General features: G+C 41.7%; 1 protein-coding gene across 1 annotated transcript in view; it reads left to right on the top strand.

The window, feature by feature from the left end:
• Positions 1–20,066, top strand: part of LOC100546531 (urea transporter 2) — a 66,176-nt gene that overhangs the window by 33,256 nt on the left and 12,854 nt on the right. The window lies entirely within an intron of this gene.

The following is a 20,066-nucleotide window of genomic DNA, read 5'->3' as shown; positions in this document are numbered from 1 at the left end:
TGATTGGAGGATGGCATATCCCTGCACTAAGTGCCACTGGAGTCAAGGAGTAAGCTAAGCTATTTTACATGCCTTCAAATGATATTGGTATAATGATCCATAATACAATACTCTGTGGTCTTCCAATTTCCTTTAAAACACTGAATCATCCATTTGCAGATGCAAGGAACATTAATTAATGAGGTTTATGTTAACAGACATCTTGAGAGGATTAACGTGCAAAAATTAGATAACTGAGTGCATGTCATTTAGGCTTAAAGTGCAACTCCTGCTGTGCTGTGTGAAAATTTTATGCAGAAAAGTACCTGTATTCTCCATGGTGCAACAAGCTAATGGGGGACGTATTAAGCTCTACTAATTCAATACACAAATCTTAATATGTGCCCCAAAGCTATGGGAGTCATGTATTTACTGTTCTCTGCATTTTAGCAGGGAAGGCTGTTCAAAGAAGAAGAAAAAACAGTCTGAGAATATTGTGCTGGATATGCAGTAAGCAGGCTGAGAGAAAAGAAAATCTGGGAGATTCTTGTCTTCATCCCAGCCTCCTCACTCCTATACCAGCCCTTTCTGGGTAACAGGTACACACCAGAGGACGCATCTTACGAGGGGCTCCCTTTGATCCCTGCTTTTCTGTGCCCTGTTCTTCCAAAGCCTCCTGAAATTTGGATTGATGTCTTTTTGTCAAACCAGGATCCTATTTACCTCTGCCATTTATGATCTTTTTGTCCTTCTTCCCACCATTGAAGTGATTGGAGAGATACGTCCTTTTGTAGTCTCATTCTCTCTGTCAGGTCCTGTCAAGACCAACAGATGACCATGTTTCTCTTAGTTCCTCACACCTCCAGAGCTTTTATTCCTGAAAAGAGACTATTCTTCACTTGACCGGTATTTTCAAACAAGTAGAAAATCTTGTAGATTTAACAGGTCTTTATAGTTTTCCCTATAATGCTCTTTTTAAAAATTTCAGACTACCGCAAAAGCAAAAATACAGAAGCAAAGCACTGCCACAGTCAAAACAGAGCTCAAAGTTAATAACCAAGGTTAATAACTTCAAAACAAGGTTCATAAACCACTTTTCTCACTTGAACCCCTAATGTATTTAACTTGGACACTGGGCTGTCTGCAGACCACTTGCCTTATAAGTCTCCTATCTAGCTGTACATTGCCACATATAGTCTCCAGCCTTACTGGATTTGAACTGTAAATTTTTTGGAGCAAAAATGACCGTTTGTGCAGCCTTTTCCAGAGCATCTAACTCCGTGATCAGTAGTAAATGCTACCACTGCACAAGTAATACTACCTGGTGAAATACTCATCATTAGGATTGGAGCAACAGCCAAAGGCTTCATAAATTCACACTATTACAGCTATTCATTACCTCAAACAGTGTTCTGGATATCAATCTTCCTTCTCCCTCTCCAACAACAATAACATCTTTTAAAAAGGAGCATTGTGCTCTCATTGCTTAAACGTAATGAAATGTTTTGTCCACCACACAAGAAGCTAGGTCTCAAAGCCTTCTCTGTTTCCTCAGGCAAAACTCCAGTGAGACAATTCAAAATGACCACATCATTACTAGCATTCTACTTAATAGGCATCTCTTCACTGTGGAGTAGCAGAGATGAACACAGTTCAACAATTCCTAAAAATCCAATTTAGAAAAGTGGAAATACAAATCTGTTGAAATATATCTTCCCTGTCCTCTTGCAAATTCCAATAGGGGGGAAAAAAAAAAAAACCTTTAAATGAATTTTAATGTTTCTCTTGCTTGTGGAATTCTATTTTTAGATACAGGATTTGTATTAGATGTTCTATGACAAGCTTGGTTATCCTGCCTATTTTTATACTTATTGTTGTTCATATTGTGTTCTTAATGGAAGCCTTTATCCACTAGGAAAGATGTTACACATACCCAAAAAGATGGCTCTTCTCTAAATAATGTTTGGATTAAAACGTGAAACAAAAGAAAAATTGATATAGACAAACAGATGGGAATCCATGAGCACAATACAAGGCAATACTGGTCAGATGAGTACACAAGATCTCAATATATCAGAAGCCTGATCATTACCAAATTCTACATTTCACTGCTCACTGGGCTACTTTTGTGCAACTCACTTCTAATCAGGTAATTTGTTTCCTTACCACCAAGTCATTTTCCTAGTAGGCCTGGAGAAGACTGGCAGGTAGATGGAAGAAGAGAAAATAGAAAGGAATGATTGACAGCAAGTCTGACAAAGCTCTAGAAGAGCCTCTACATGGAAATGCTGGGGGAAGATACCTGTCTGGTTCTCAGTTCCCCAAAGATGAGTCGGTGTATGGAGTCCTAGGATGGGTTGCCTGGTGGCAACTGTAAGACTGATTTTGATGACTAACTGATGGATTAATGGTACTTCTGAAATACCAGAGTGAACTGTGGGGCTCCATTTCATTAGCTTAGGAGGTACAAACCTCAGTTTACCTTGGAGATTCTCTTTACAGATAAGAGAAGCCCACATTTCCAAGAGAGTGAGCCCACTTCTGAACCAAGATGAGGACAGAGGAGAGAGGCAGAAACATTGTGTTTCCCTGAAGGTATAATTGAAGGAGAACTGCAGCCTGAACGCATCTTAAACACACCAGAAATATGACTCCTTTCTGGTGAAAAATCTCATACTTCCTGGAGTATATAGCAGCCTCTAGAAATAAATCAAAGTAACAGACTTAAAGCAAACCACAACCTCAGTCAATACCAGCACTGATGAAACTAGAAAGTCAAGTCAGCTAAGACAGCCAGCACAACTTTGCCATGGGCAGATCGTTCCTGACCTACTCAGTAGTCTTCTGTGATGGAATGACAGCATCAGAGGACAAAGGAAGGGCAATTGATGCCATCTAGCTAGACATTTGGCGAGGCCTTTGACACGGTCCCACATCACATCACTGTATCTAAATTGATGACATACGGATTTGAAGGGTAATGTATTTGGTAGATAAAAATTGGTTGGATGGTCACAGATAAAGAGTTGTGGTCAGTGGCTCTATGTCCAGACAGAGACCAATGACTAGTGCTGTTTCCCAGAGGTCTGTTTTGGGACAGTTGCTCTTTAACATCTTTATCAGTCACATAGACGGTGGGATTGAGAACACCCTCAGCAAGTTTGCGGATGACACCAAGCTGAGCTGAGACATTAGAAGAAGAAATACCATTCAGAGGGACCTGGATAGGTTTGAAAACTGATCCCACATGAACCTAACAAGATTCAACAAGGCCAACTGCAAGGTGTTGCACTGGGGTTGCAGAAATCCCAGGTAATTGAACAGCTTTGTGGAGAAAGACTAGGCAACCTGATCTAGTGTCTGATTTAATGGTTGGCAGCCCTGTATACAGGAGGGGATCTGGGACTGGACCAGCTTTTCAGAAGCTTCTAACTCAAGCCATTCTGTAATTATATCATCCTATGATTCTATCACTCTATGATTGATGGAGAGTACAATAGCTACCAGTTCACAGAGTAATTACACATACTTCTGTCTTCATTATGTCTTTCTCTACAGCCAGTGATTATTTTCGTAATAGGAGTAATAGTAAATATCCATAGCTGTTTGATCAGGCACAAAATTCCATAATGCTGACATATGCGACAGCATTAGGACACTTGAGCTAAATCAGTGTTTCCATTTTCACAATGGCCATCTGGTTGCTGAGTGTTTCCATTTTTTCCTCCCATCACTTTGGCTTGATGGTTTGTGAATTCAGATCTTTTTTGTTCCATGACAGCCCTTTCCAACCACAGGTCTCACATGCATCAGTCCAGTTCCACAGTAGACAACCATTGGCTGAAATCTGCACAGCACCTAAGAATGCCATAAGCACTGTGGTGACAAAGGCCCTCAACAAGAACACATTGGAGCCAAGAGACTTTTAACTGACTTCAGTAGGCTTTGTATCTAGCTTGTGAGGATTCAGTTTCTGAGGCTGTTGATCTGTCATCTTTCATGAGCACTAATTTAACTAACGCATTTTTCAATGCAGCTCAACTATTTCTTGGATAATTTCAAATGTGCAAAGTCAGATGGATGTGCTGTATGGCATGGTCCATAAAAATGAAAGGTCAGCTTCCAGTTGTCTTCAGTTGAAGCTTAGTGACTTCAGAAAAGTCCCTTTCACAGCCATGATAATTTATGGACAGATATATTTCCACCTATTTCTTCCAACAACAAAATTCTCTGGTTTGCGGCCATTGATTTTATAAAAGAGATAATAAAAGTGTAATGAGTATCGAGATGCAAAAGTGGAAATGACACTGAGAAAGTAATAAACATTAAAATGAATATATAAACAAGTCTATAAACGAAACCCTCGAGACATTTGCCATGTGTAATGTAACTTTTATACCTCTTACTTCATAATGCATAACTTTCGAAGAAAATTAATTTAATTCTTTTGCTAACCTTACCCAACCCCAATCAAGCAATAGGTAGCAGGAAAAACAATTATGTGCACACACAGTAAACTTTCATTTAGTTCAAATGGTGATTCAAGTATTTTGATTGCATAATAAAGATCTGAAATCCATTTTACCAATAGCAACACTGAAATTCCCGCAATTTCATTCTTTACATGAGACTGCTCGGATGCTTTAATCCCACTTAAACTTCTAAAGCGAGGCTTTATGGGATACTTATCAAGCTTGCCTACGTGCATTTCATCAGCTACTTTTTCTGTGTTTCAGAAATATTCTGTAAATACAGGAGCAGCCTTGCAGTAGGCTGAAATCTACCCAAATGTGTATGGCTTGATTTTCCCTGTTGCTAAGCCTCCCTGCCTTCTGCTGACCTTGATAGACTTTAAACCACACATAAAAACATCATAAAATCATACTGACTGTTAAGATGCTCAATCACAAATATTTCCATAATCACAGGTAAGCATGCCAACCTTAAATGGTCCTACTCTCAGGTTCCCCTCCTGTAAAACAGAAAACAAAGCACCTCATCAGGCTTTTCCAAGGCTAGGACAGGACTGTTTCTAGAGCCAGAAGATGCCTAAGGCATAGGAAGAATAAGCATGATCAAAAAACCCAGAGATAAGACATCCAAAACCGGGAAAAAAATTAACACTCTGTGTCAATAAATCCCTGAAAGTTTTGTTGCTCTTCAGTTTCTAATTTCTGTGTCACAGATGAGAAATCTACAGGCATATAAAGGCTGCAATTCTATACGTGATATCATTAATTGCCAAAGGCAAGGTGTACAAACCCACCATTATTGTGATTCATATCAATTTGTTTTTAAAACTGATAAAAATCCAAAAGCTCCAGTTCAGCACATGGCCTGTTCCAGTAGGTGAGTGTCAGAGGACATCAGAGCAACCCTTACTTCCTCTGACTTCACTGGAGTTTGGACAAGGACACAGCATCTTTGAATCACAAGCAAATTTAGGAGCTTTGGACAGACCCTAAGTTTTACCCAACCCCAGGGTTCTTGAGTGCTCACGAAGCCATGAATTAAATGCAAGCATGGTAACACTAGTGTCAACAACACCAATTTTTCCTACGTCTCAGCTCACTTAACAAACAAGCAATTCTTCCATCTTTCACTGGATAACAACAGAGTGAGAACTATTTTCCAAGCAGACCTCATCCCAGGCAGCCAGGAGCAGCTCAATCAGCTGCTGCAGTTGCCAGTGCCCCAGGACAGGAGAGCCGGGAGAGGCAGCTGCTAGGTTGGATGAACATCTGGGCAGCTGTATATAGTCCAGAGCATGAGCATTTCTGGCCCCTGCCTGCCCTCTTCCTTGTGCAGGTCAGTTCGTCAGAGGTCAAACATCTCTTGCCCCAAGTTTCAAGCAGGACATCTATCTCATAACAGTACGGTGGGCACTGGCATATTTACAAGTCCCCTCCAACCATCCCTTGTATCTGGCTGTAAATGACTGCTGTACTTTTAAACTAATTCCCTTTCCCAGATTCTCAGCTTCTTAAGTATTTACAACTTAAAACACTTATCTCCCCCATTACCTCAACCAACTTGTCGATATGTCAGATGAGGAACATGTTGGCAAATTGGCTGCAAATGTTTTTTCTCCTTACCCGAGCATGTCCAAAACATACAAATTACGCCATCCTGAACTCACATAAACTCCCAACTGTGTTTATTTCAGAGCTGTAAAGCTGACTTGACTTTTCAAACTGACACAAGAAAACAGAAACAAATTGCTCTACAGCCTCCAAGTTGGCTTCTGCTGCCCAAACATCTTTTTTTTTGTGCCTCAGGTCTCAATAATTCTCTACCAAATGTCTGAGCACAAGCCATGCAGATGAGTTCTCACATGTGCCTTTTAGGTCTTTTCACACAGAGATTCTTCTTCTTCTAACTTGCAAATGTCTGGTTTTCTTTAATCATTCACATACTTACTAAGAATCTTGCCAACGTCCATTTAAACCAAGCCTTCTTAAATGGTATTCAGTCACGCCATCCAAAAAACTATCTTACAACTTCTACCTCTAGCATAATCTATAATGAGAACTGTGTGAATAATTGATTTTATGTTTTAATGCTTGAATTGAAAAAAAATATGAGTAAAAAATAGCATTAGATGAGTCAGAAATTGTTTCGTTTCTCTCAAAGGGATGAAAACAAGCACAAAACCACAATAAATGTTTTATTGCAGTATATTTCTCCTTTGAAAAATTATCACTGAATTTAGCTAAACTAGGCTTTAAAAAACAACCAAACCATAACAGTTTGATTTCTCCTCCCTGCATTTGATCTTTTTTGCTTTCTTCAGACAAATTACTCTGCTAAATACAGCTGTTAATGCTAGAAATTGAGTGACCTGAAACTGCTTTTTTAGCAATAAAGTGCATCTTTTTCTCTTCTATATCACAAGAAAGGGACAGAGAAGGAAATCCTACCTTTTCCCCTCTTCTCATAGCACAAAACAAAGTGATACGTTGCTCTTTCATGAGCATTGCAGACAAGATGCTCTAAATTCTTCACTATAATCCCTCTGATAGCTTGTGAGGTAGGAATTCTGATGGTAAAAATGGATGAGTGGATTATGTGGCTTTGCCAGGGACACAGCAGAGGATGAAACTCACACTGCCCAGCCTAGAAAGCAATATTTACTCAAGGTGGGATATGAGGATCTATCATGAGGTTTTGCTTATACCATAGATGTGGAAAACATAATCGGCTCAGAGATGACAAAGCTGATGTCAAGTCCAACATTATTTATAGCGTGTTTCTTTCACTGATGGTGTCAACCATAGCACTTCAGCTCTTCCTAGAAATACAGGAAGTCCCAGAGCAGCTTTTTGGAAAGGTATTTTGGTGCATAACAAGGACCCTTGGTACATCTTGACCCCAAATCTAACCCTGACTTTGGCTCCAGATGAAGCATTCAGACTAAGGGATTCAAACCAAGGGGAAGCAGCTCTCGGCTTTTCTTTTTGCAGCTGGCAAACTGCAGCCAAACCCTTGGCTTTCCAATTCAACTTTTCATGACCCTCCAAACTAATCCCAACCTTTGTGCTGGCCTCAGTACAACTGGCAAATTTATATTATAAGACTCATTATGTATCCTTTAGTCTCACAAACCCTATATTACCTAAGCACTGGCTGTCAACAAGGCACTCAAGGCCACACAAGCCCAACAATATGGCAATTATATAAACTGACACTAGTTAGACATTTCCTCCAGACAACTGGAAGTCTTCATTGAAACAAAATGTGCATATCAAGCATTACAATAGAACCTAGCACTACATCTAACCTTGGCTATAGAAAAGGCATATTCCGCCATGTGAAAATTCACTGCGAATAAAACAAGCTGATGCAAACTTTATATTTTCCTTCACAGTCATGCCAAAGTTCAGCTATAAGCTTGGATCTGCAGCGTTTCTTTCAAGTCCTATAAAAGTAACTTGAACAATAAGACACAGAAGGAAAAAGACAAAAAAGCATCACAGAAAAACTGAGCTTAATATCACATAGAGCTTAATATAAAATAAAGTGATACCAATATTCTCCATCTCAGAAGAAGCAAATTTGAAAATAACTGTAGCTGTGTAACACCAGTTTCATAAAGATTATCATCTTTTATCTAAGACCAGCCTCTACTAGGAATATATATGAAGAACAAAATCAGAATTAGGCAACCAAATCAACGGAGATAACAAAATTCAACTCTACTTCCCATTCTACGGTAAATTTTTTCACAACTGTGACCCCACTTGTTTTCTTACAAGCACACAAAAATGAGAACACAACATTTCAGTTTTAAAAAGGTACAAATTCTGAAGAAATCTGCACTGAGCAATTTCTAAAATTTCAAATTGTATTTTAATTGAAAAAAAAATAAGACTTCAGCAAATAAATTTAGTTCCTAAACTCCCAATATCTGCATCTGTGTTCTTCCAAAGCTCTTCTACAGCAGCAGCCTCAGGTAATGCACACTGCCTACCCCAAGGATGAGCCCCAAAATGTTGCACCCACCCACAGTGAGAGAGAAGTGGGCGTTATTCACACTCACAGGGTGAAGCTGGGAACACATCTCACGCAAGCACCAATGCTGCATTTCCACCTATTTCCAAACGAATAACTGTGTATGAATCTGGCCATGGCTATGTCTCTGCTTCCCTATTCACACACCCCAACTCCTATCAGTAATCTGGATAGTCATACATCTTTCTTCTGGATGAGTCACACATCAACCTAATCCTAATCCTGGCTCTCCAGCCTTTCTTCTTTGGACACACAACCCACACATATCTCCAAACCTTGACATCTCACATCTATAAATGAAACACAGGAGGAGGCTTGGCTAAATGCTCTTCTTTCTGTCCCATCCCTTTCCTCACAGGCATCAGTGTTTCAGCTAAAATATATCCCTGCACAAATCTTAGTTCAATTCTTCCCCTGTCTCACGGGTACTAATCCCACTCCCAGTAGGAGTCACTCCTATGGGCCCCAGCTCCCACCACAGCCAAGACACTGTTAATAACACCCAAAGAACAATTTTCCTGGCATTTCTGCAAGGAGGGGAAAAATTTCCTTTACCTCTTCCACAAATCCCCCATTTAAAAGCTTTGCTGTGGCAGAGTTCCTGGATCACGTGCTCCACCCAAAGAAGAATTAAGATTAAACTAATTTGTGCATTTGTCATCTAACCCTCTCAGCCCTCAAATTTAATTTAAAACTTCTTGCATTTCTGAAGATAATACTCACCTCTAATTAGAAACATCGTTTCATCAGGTTTCACGTGCTTTCAGCCTTACAAGATCCTCTGTGTGTGAATGGAGCATCCTGCTTCAGCACAAATACCATGCACTTGGCAACCATAATATGCCAGAGACATCTTCTGATGGTGGGAGGTATTTGATGTCTCAATTATATGAAATTGCAGTTCTCACAGCAGAGTAACAAAGAACCAAAGAGGGGTGGGGTGTGTGGGGGGGGAATGTAGCCACAAAGCAAAGAATTCCACAGAAATATGGAAATCTCAGGAGACAGAAATTTTCTCCTGAAAATCTCTAATGCTATTCAGCCTCCAGTGCACCATTTCCCCATTTTGAAACCACAGTTCATTTTATTTGTAACGCGATGCTACAGATGCATCACACTTTTTTAGAAGATTACAGCAAAACATGCTACAGATGCATCACACTTTTTTAGAAGATTACAGCAAAACAAAATATTTTGAAAGAAATAATCATAACTTATATTCTTCTTGTTAGGGACTTTAAAAAAGGAAGAGTTTGAACACCCCGTTTTTAAATTCTTCAGCCCTTCCCAAAATGCCAGCCTTTCTTGAAACATTGAGACTCCAAGTGGATATGCCTCATAACAAAGATGCAGAGTATAGATTCAGTCACAACATAAGGAGGTGCAGACATGCACTGATCCAGCAGCACGTAAACCGAACTTGCCTCCATCTGCTCTCAGTATACAACAACACAAATGCAGAGCAGCTCCACTGGGGTTGATGGATATGACCCTTCTCTCATTTATATTAGTGTTATTCTATTAACTACCGAGGAATAAGATGAAAACCAGACTCCATCCAGTAAACTCTGGACCTGAGTTGCTGCAATGTAAGGCAGACCATGGAGTGGTGCCACAGTCTGCCAGGAGCCTTGGCAGCTGCACTGCTGTTATCTGCAGCCCTTGCTCTTCTGCTTCCTCCATTTTAGGGCCTGATGCAATATCACTAACACTAAGGGAATTCCTCTGCTGAACTTTCAAAAGGTGTAAGTCCACATTCCCAGGGCTCAAGTGCCATCCAACTGGCTCCAAAGCAGCAAGATGACTGCGTGGGTTTGGGTACAAAGCCTTCTATCCTGTAATGCACCTTATTTTTCCATTTTATTCTATTTGATAAGTTCCAGTGCTGTGAGCAACCTGGGAAATTTGGTCTGTCATCTATAATCTTTGAAGTGTAAACTTCAGACTCATGCAAAACAGAGAGCAGAATTGATGTCTGTATTTTCGGGTGAGCAAAGCTGCAGACTTCAAAGGTTCAGTATTAGACTATGAAGCTTCTTAAAGACTGTCACCTGAGCTCCTCAAAAGCTGGCTGAAAGTGCACCCATACATCCCGATAAATGTATTCTTTGATCTGAGTGATAAAAACAACTGTTTTTCTACATGTAAACTCCTTTTTTGTAAATGTTTATGAACTGTGGGAAATTATGTCTCTGCCAGAATTTAAAATAAAGCGATTCAATGGGTTTGCTTTGCATTTACCATTCATTATGCTCACTAACATTGCAGGAATCCCAGGGGAGTTTTCAGGGAAGGTTTGCAGTGTTGTAGTTACCCGGGAAACACACAATAAATTTTTGCTATCTAAAAAAGAAAATCCCTGCTAACTTTCTATTAAACACCGAGAGATGTGAAGTATATGGAGAAATGTCTTTACAGTTGCCCTGTTAAAATGCTGTGTGTTTTGTTTCAAGTTTTAACCAAATGTTGGCCAAGTTCTGGCACTTTTATTCATTGCGAGCACGTTACAAACTGTGGTTTACCACACATTGTTAAAGACAGTCCAGTGTTCAGCTGGACTGGCCCGGCAATATCAGCAACCATGCAATTGTTTCTGCAGTTAAAATGTTTACAGGCAAAGTTTTGCTGGAGAGAGGTCTGATCCTTTCATGCTCGCCAAAAAACCAGCAGCACATTTCACGGAGTTCTTTTGCCATTCCTACTGACTCGTGCAGGTGATCTGATGCCAGCAGAAATGTTTACAGGTGTAGTGACTAGCCACCCCTGGTCAGTTTATGTACAGCCTCTTAAAGATATCTTCTACATGAGTACTTTGAATTTCAGGCAGGACAAAGATCACTTTGACCCCATAGGTCAGTGGTGAAGACCTAGATCCTCCAACTCCAGCATGCCATTGACGTTCCAGGGTTCACCATACACTACCACCTAAGTATCCACAGAGATATCACAAAAGCCATCTGTACCTCAGGCAGTCCTGCTGCTGCAGATCAGCCTGGAGAAGAGAAAGCTGCAGGGTGACCTCACTGTAGCCTTTCTATACCTAAAAGGAGCCTATGAACAGGAGGGGAGTCAACTCTTTACAAGGGGAGATAACTGCAGGACAAGGGGAAATGGTTTGAAGTTGAGGGAGGAGATTGAGGTTGGATGTCGAGGGGGAGTTCTTACAGAGAGAGTGGTGAGGTGCTGGACAGCTGCCCAGAGAGGCTGTGGATGCCCCTTCCATCCCTGGAGGTGTTCAAGGCCAGATTGGGGCCATGGGTAACCTGGCCTGGTATTAGAGATGGAGGTTGGCAGCCTTGCATGTGGCAGCAGGGGAGTTGGAGATTGACGATCCTTGAGGCCCCTTCCAGCCCAAGCCATTCTGTGATTCTATGATTCTGTGACAGCTTAAGAAGTCATCCTCACTCTTAACCACCATCAATTATATACAGCAATGTCCTCATAGCTCAGCCGTCAGGACAGAGCACAAAATTGCTCCAGCTTCACTGCAGCACAGAAAGACTTCCTAAAACAACCTGGCGCAGTGGCAAAGCTAAATCTGTTTCTTCCACACTGAAATATCCTTAAAACACATTTCCTTCATCACCCTTTCTTTCATTTTCATCGGCTGTAGTATCCCAGCCAGAAAAAAGTATTTCCTCTTGGGACACTTAAGTTTTGTCTATTCATAACCTGGGACTACTAGGTGACCCTGCTTGAGCAATGGACTTTCATCAGATGTCCTCCAAAGATCTCTTCCAACCTCAATCAGTCTGTATTTCTATTATCCTTTAAAAATATTTATGGCAAAACTGAGTAAGCTTTATAGGTCAGGTGGGTGCAGAAATTTACATTTCCCCACTGGTGAGACAGAGCAATGACTGTTTCTGAGAGCCAAGCATTCAGCTTTTAGTTAATGAGAAGGAGAAATACAGTGGGCCACATCAAAGAGAAAGTTAGTAAAATAAGGATACAAAAGGCAGGAATGACTGTCAAGACACCAGATAGACAGATGTGCTAAAGTAGAAATGCTACAAAGGGAGATGAGATGAGATCTTTAGCTTCTTGGGTGAAAAATAAAATAGGACTTAGAAAGATATACAAAAAATATCTGCAAGATTTCAAGTGATGACAGAGAGTAGAAGGCAAAAAGATGGGAATGGGAAGCTGTAGTGAGCCCAGCAGCACGACTTTTCCTGACCATGGACCCATTCCTACTCGAGATCAGGCAGGGTGGAAAACATCTCAGCCCATCCTGTTTTCCAGCTAAAGCTGAATGGGGCTGTCCCTTCCCTTCTAAGAAAAATCTGGCCCTGCTTAGGATCACATCTCTAAGGCCATCATCCTTTGAAAGAAGGCTGATCACAGCAAAATTGAGTTTCCTTTGAAGGCAGGGCACAGATCCAACCTGCCATCCAGTTCCAGGTCCCTCTGCCGGTCCCTCCAAACCCAACTCCTTGTGCACTGTGGCCTCATCACTTAGACATTTAACACTGTGCAGCTTCACACTGCAGTTTTCACTCTACCTTTAAATCAGTGTCATCACAATGCAAAATAATGGACCAAAAGCCTCGATCAGCTAAATTTGAAAGTTGACTTGCTTGTTTTTCCTCTCTTTGTGCTTATTTTCCTCGCCTGTTTCTTAAATTCATTCCTAAAGCAAGCAGACCCTTTTTTGTTCCCACTCGCAAAGGATTTTTCAAAGAGAGGGAGGGAGAGACACAGACCCACAAAGCCAAAAAGAAACAGAGGATCCAAGTGGAGAGGTATGTGTTATTGGACAAGTGTTTAATTTATGGGACTTGGCCCGCAGAACAAGAGTTTGAATTGTACTTCAATAAGTGGAGCTCTTAGAATAAATGTGGCTTGTAAAGTTGTTTTACAGTCTGCTTTGCAGAGCAGCCAACACCTCATGGAAACCTTTGAAAAACATTCTGTTTAGAAGCGATGGTGTTTATATTTCATATTTTCTCTATTTGTTTTCCCCTCTGGTTTTATAACTGAAACCATATGCAAGAAAACAACATTTTTCTGTCTTAAAATATCTACCTGGTCTGACTACTTTTATTATTAGGGAAAAAAAAAAAAAAAAAGCTGTGTTTTGAAAATTCTTTATACACTAGACACTGGATTCAAATATTAACATGTCCTTGTTTGATACCTCAAATTTCCCAAGTGACATTGGTATAGTCATTTTGCTGAGATTCATCATCCCTCTCCCTCCATATATGCAGTGCAGCTGTTTGCATCTGAGCTGTCTGTCTTTCCCAAATGCTACAGAGTTTACAATGTGATTCACCAGTACAGGATAGGAGAGGGTGAATCATGCTCTAGATCCATATATTAACTAGCTAATGGGAGACCGATTGAGCTGCTGAGATAGAGATTTATGCTGGAAATCTCCATGGTTAGCAACACAAGCCCCACCTTAATCTTGCTGCACCACTGAAGGGATGAGATAGGTGTCTCTGAAAGGGAATTCACCTCTCCATATTGACTGTAGAGAAAGCAAAAACAGTAAGGTTTTAAGTGATTAAAGAAAGTCAGGAGGAGTTCCACTCTACTGGCATCATTTTGGAGATCTGGAAGGCAGACCATCCTCCATAGTTACACATACACACGTGTGTATACGTACAAGCCGTGCACAAATGGTGCCATGGGCACTACCTACCCAGTATGCTAGGACAATCCATGAACTAAACTTTGTCTTTTTGTTTGGCAGATTAGGAGATACCACAGCAAAAGAGGGAAAAGAGGAAGCAGTAAAGGATTGCCTTGGAGAGAAGTATCGTATTTTCTACCATACAGACCAGGAAAGAAAGATACAGAAGGTCTACAAGACCACATCCTCAGATAAAAGCATCTAACCACAGATTGTAAGAGTCATTTTACCCCATAAAACTATCCTGATTGCTAATTTTTTCGTGGTGGTTGTGTTTGTTTGGATATGACAGAACTGCTATGGAACATAGTTTTATTTAATGCCTGTGATAGGAAAAAAATTACCCAACTATTTTGGGTTGATCTGTTTGTTTTTGTTATTATTATTACTATTGCTGCTGATTTGTTTTATTTAGGTGTCTTGGATAAGAAAATAGGATTTCTGTGTCTGTCTTACCTACCTGGTCTGACTTGCTGGTAATTTCACCCTGATGGGCAGCTAAACTCCACCACACTGCTCTCACTCTCCCTCCTCTAAGCTGAGAAAAGGCAGCTTTTGTGCTCTGCTTACAGAGGCCAGCTTTGCAACACACCTGCTACCAAAACCTTGCCACATAAACCCGACACAGCATTCTGTACCTGCTCTCTGCAAGCGTGTTACATTCAACCTCGTGGCTGCTCTGAAATGCCCTGCTTTCTCCATTTATTTTCAGTGTCACAGACTGATCCCTGGTAGAGCTTTGCTTGGTAAAGTCATTACAAGTCAGCCAAGCATTCTGTCACCATCTCAAAGTTTTGCCCTCTAGCTGTACAGTCTATTTCCTTTCCATTTCTTTATGGCTTCTGCTGAGAGCAACACGCCTTTACAAACTGCTTCTTTTCAAAAACCCTTGTGAGGCCATGTCCCTTGAAGTCAACACCTCTTTAGTCACCTCCATGCACTCAGCCCTCCCAGCTCCCCTGCTGATTTCCTTTCATTTTGCACACACTGGAGTCAGGTGATAGGAAAGATTCGCATCCTGACGGTGAAACACAAACCCAGTACTTGTTTAGAGCCAGGATTTTCATTCCAAGGAGAGAGGTTATAGCATGCACTCACCATATAGTGAAGAAGAAAAGACCAGTAGCCCGGGTTTGGTCTCAGCTGCCTTAGCATAATGCTCATCTCCCTACAATAACCAGAAATGAGCACGCGATGTGCAGCTGCATCTCCAGCTACACCTTCTTGATCAGAACGGAGATTTCAAATGCTACGGGTTACTCACCCCCCTGTATCATCCACCCTTCCATTGCTCACAGCCACCTTGTACTACTACTTGCTCGTGGGGCCACTAAATATCTGCTGGCTTTGTGAGGGTGCAACACCATGAATATTTTCTCCAGTAGAAAAAAACAACTCTAGGAAGCTTAAAAATGCAAAGCTCTATGCTATCATTGTCCTGCACTACAAAAGCATGGTAGAACAGCAGTCTTTTTGGGAATGAATAGGCACAGGTAGGTCCAGAGATGAATCACAACTGCTAGGCACAGCCTTACAGCCTGACAGATGCTCCTGAGAAGAGGGATGTCTTTTAAGGACAGTGATGAATCAGTGTTTGCTGACAAAAGGCCCTTTTCTCAAGGAATTCCCCATCAGCAGTAGGTGTGCCATAAGTGATTCAGGCTCTCGTTAGCCCTAATTAGCTAACTGTTCACACGATTTGTCTATTATTCCTGGAGCCTGTAGCACCAAGCACATGCCTGCTACTTGACAGGCGCTCAATGCAAAGTATGTTTTTGCAAGGTAAGGCTGCTGCAGGGATCACTGTGCCCATCACAGCCCTCCAGGACCTTCTCCATCCCTTTGGGCTGCACTGCTGCAAAGCCCTACAGCTCACTACTGTGGCAGTGTGAATGATTTCAGTATCCTCCTATCTTTTTAGCACTGTTCCTTTTCCCAAAAAATCGGGAATTTCAGCCATCTCCTCCCAGGCTGCCTTCCCCTATGAGGTAGATGAGCACGCTACCTTGCAAACAGAGATTTAATTCCCCTCTGATATATGGAGAAATGAGAATCACATGACCAGAACTGTTTCCTAGCTCCTGAGCTTTGAATGCAGATTGCAGGCATGTTACAGATGGCCTGGTGATTTAAAGCACTATCCTGGGACTCCAGATCCCTCTTCCATAAACATGATGGTTGACCTTGCAAAAATCTCCATGGCTGGAATTTCTCTCACCTAAAAATAGCCCTCAAAGCTCAGCAGCCAGTCTCCCTCTGGCAATCTCCTGCCAGAGAGAGGCACCCCCTTATTCACATCTAATATAGGCATATGAGAAAAGTGACATGAATCACTCTCCTGAGGTACTAGCTTTCCTCTGCACTGATGGCAAAAGGCTCTCACATGACTGCTTTGCACTTAACCCCTAATAGTTAAATTATGTGAGAGGGGGAAAGAATTTTAAAAAACATCTAGGTCCCACATCTCAATTTCAGTGGGAATTGAGCAATGCAGTCTTGTAAATCTGGACTTTATATGTTCTGCAGTGATGTTTCCCCTTTGTAAAAGCCAACTGTTTTTTCTCGTGGTGATGTTCAAAATGAACATGAGATACTCATGAGAAGGCAGACACAACTTCTCAGTATTTATTCTCCCTGATTGTTACAGGGAGAATACAGGGAGATTGTTATTTGTTGCTGGTTATGGCCACTAACCTTGCTTTACTGATGCATCTTGTGGCTTGGAGATCCTAAAAGTTGCTCCATATGCTTCTTACAATCCTCCTTACCCATAGGATCAAGCAAACAGTGCTGGTTTTTTACATGTACATGTTGAATCTACAGCCCAAGGCTGAGTGTTCAAAGGCCACTGCAAAGAGCTGTGCTGCCAGCAGAGAGAGCCAAAGCACAAGGCAGCAAGCACTGCAGGATGCATTTCCAGAGCTGCATGTAAATTTGTACTCCATGGGGTGAACGGAAAACATCTTCTTGTAGTCAAGGATCCTCTTCTGAGAGCATCCAGAACCGTGGATACTTTTGCCATCAACCTGTCAGGCACAACAGCCATGCTCCCAGCTAGGCATCCCTTCTCATTCTGCTCTTCTGCTGCAGGCTGTACGTTGACAGCCACCTCCCAAAACCCAGGCTTCCACCAGAAGGTGGGGTCCATATTCCACAAAACATGGAGCAAGCTCTTGGCAATATCATCTGCTCTTGGTCAGCAACTACAGACCCAGACACATTGCTCCAAAATGATCAGAGCAAACTGGTCAGCATCCTTGCAGATGTCATCTGCAGTGTAACTCCCTGGGTTGCAATGCAGTGTATTTTCTCTGAAGGGTTTATGTCTTAATGATCTTCTTAATGATCAGCTGTAGTACTTTGGAGTTTTATAAACAAATAATCCTGCCTGGATATTCATCTGCTTATTAAAGAGCCATCTTTGCTCAGAGCCACATCTGGATGCCAATTTCTCAGCAAGGCTTTGATGCTACCTCAGTTTGCTTTCGGTGGCCTATCAAAAGCAGATGTGGAATGAGGAGCCCTGGCCAGGATTCTTCAAGGCACACAAACCATGTCCAGTTTGCCCAGTTTGCCCAGTGCCACAGCTCCATATCAGTATTAGATCATTTTATGGTCATCATCCCCAAAAGAAGACAACTATAGCAAGTTCTAGATGGAAGATTACATTGCTCTCATGGAAGCTCTTGCTATTGTTCTCAGCAGTGGCTCAGGCAGGTGTCTTCTCCACGAAACCTCCCTTCTTTAAAAAATGATGTCACTGTGGGTCTCTAAACTATAGCAGAAGTTTGCTAGAGCACAAAACGAGAGGTTTACTAACACATGGATTTTGTGATTTACAGTTTCCTCTTCTCACTACTCAAAAAAGATGGATCTCGGAGAAATTGTTGTGGCTGAAAGTCCGTCTGAGAGGAACCTATATGCAGAGAAGCAGCCAAGAAGCCAGGACGTGCTGGGGAGAAGTGGAAAACAAATCCACCAAGTTTTCAAGTATCTCACAGGAGAAATGAAAGAATATGGAGAGTGGATGAAAAGTAAGCACAGGGATATGCTGGGGCTCTCTGGAAGAGCACGCTGGGAACATAAACATCACCAACTGTACATCCAGTGCTGGGCTACAAGACAAGGGGCCACTTCACCTTCTAAGACATAGCAGAGAAAGCATGGCCTGAACTCACTGTGAACTTCTGGTGCTTTAGCCCAAATTGTGTTGTTCTTGAGAAAGAATCTTCACTGCCATTACCGTGGCTGCACATATAATTCAGCACAGGCAAAAGATGTCTTTTACACTCAATCAGTTATGTTATTAACATCATGTTCCTCATAGCAATGCCCAGAATCACACGTCAGAGCTGAGGATTTGGACTTGTTTGTAAGTGCTTTGGATCAGTAGCCATCTCCCTGTCCATGTGTGGGCTGGCAATGGGGACTTGACTTCTGTACAGGCAAAGGCTTTGTATTTACCAGCCTTTGGGGAGTAATAAGCACTATGAGTGTTATGTTCCTATAAAGTACAAAGCGAGTACTGATCTCAAAGGTTTACTGTCCAGGCAGGAACAATACACCAGCAGATGGTCTGTGTTACCCAGAATTACTAGGGATTTGAGCTTTGAGAGGCCATGCAAGACTGTGGCTCCTCTGTCAGGGCAAGGTTCATTAGCAGCACAGCTCCAACAAAGGAAGAGATGTAAGAAGAGGTGAGCTGAGTTACCTCCATTCAGGGAGCTCAGGGGAATGGCAGTTTCGTAGAATCATAGAATCACTGAGGTTGAAAAGATCACTGAGATCATCGAGTCCAACCATCAACCCATGCCTATGAACACTCCAGACCATTTCATTCAGTGCAGCATTCACCCTTCTTGAAAACCTGAGGATAGTGACTCCACCAGGGCAACCTCACTGGGCAACCTGTTCCCCATGGAAGGAACCCCAGATTGGTTCCTTAGCAAAAAATCTTGCTTTTTGTTAACACCTTGCTACCTCTAGCTTGGTAGACAGCTTTTATTACTTGGTGTCCTGAAAATCTTCCTGCCCCTGCATGTTCATAATATTTGAATATAGTTAAAACTAGTGCCTAAACCCAAAAGCATTGCTGACATTCTTCATAGCTCAATACCAAGCATTAGTAAAAATTATCTCTAATTAGTCCAATTTTCTCTAAAGAAGACACTCCCTTCTGGTTGTAACCTCCTGGATCACCAGCGACATACTGCTAAAGGGATGCATGTGCAGTCACACCTTAAGAGACACTGCAACCTTTTGGGAGGTCTCTCCCAGGGATGCTGGATAGATGTAGAGTGGAGTCTGTCCCTTGAGAGTTCCTCTTTTTGAGCTATCTCTATCACAAAGCAGAACTTAAGACCCAACTGTAAATAAACAGAGAAGGGAAGTGGAAAAGAAGAGGGTGGTAGGAAGCTGTTACGAATGAGACATTGCCCAGATTCAAGAAGCAGCCTGGCACTTCACTCTGTGTCTAATTAACAGTGTAAACTGAGTAACTGAATTAATTTCAAATGTTTAAGAAGATGAAAGGCGCAGGCAGAGTTTCTTTTTCATATTCTTACACTGTGTTTAACAACACACAGCATTACAGTGCCATTTCCACTTTGCCCTCAAGTCAATTTGCACAAGGGTCAGGAACACAGTTACTGCAGTGCTGTAAAACCCTCTTCTGTACATGGACTACTGTACAGAGGTGCCCGTAGTCAACCTCATAGCCCTCAACTGGATGGGTTAGAAGGTGGAAACTGGGGGAGCAATGTCCCTCTTACTGTAAGAAAATCTCAAGCTCACAACCACTTGAGGAACCTGACTATAACCCTATGGGTCCCAACAAGATGTATCCCAGAGTTCTGAGGGAACTGGCCAGTGCAGACACCAAGTCACTCTCAATGACATTTGAAAATTCATGGCAGTCCAGTAAAGTCCCAAAAAA

Source organism: Meleagris gallopavo, chromosome Z, assembly GCF_000146605.3.
Source record: "Meleagris gallopavo isolate NT-WF06-2002-E0010 breed Aviagen turkey brand Nicholas breeding stock chromosome Z, Turkey_5.1, whole genome shotgun sequence".
Classification (NCBI taxonomy): Eukaryota; Metazoa; Chordata; class Aves; order Galliformes; family Phasianidae; genus Meleagris; species Meleagris gallopavo.
This window is presented reverse-complemented; position numbering and strand designations above follow the sequence as displayed.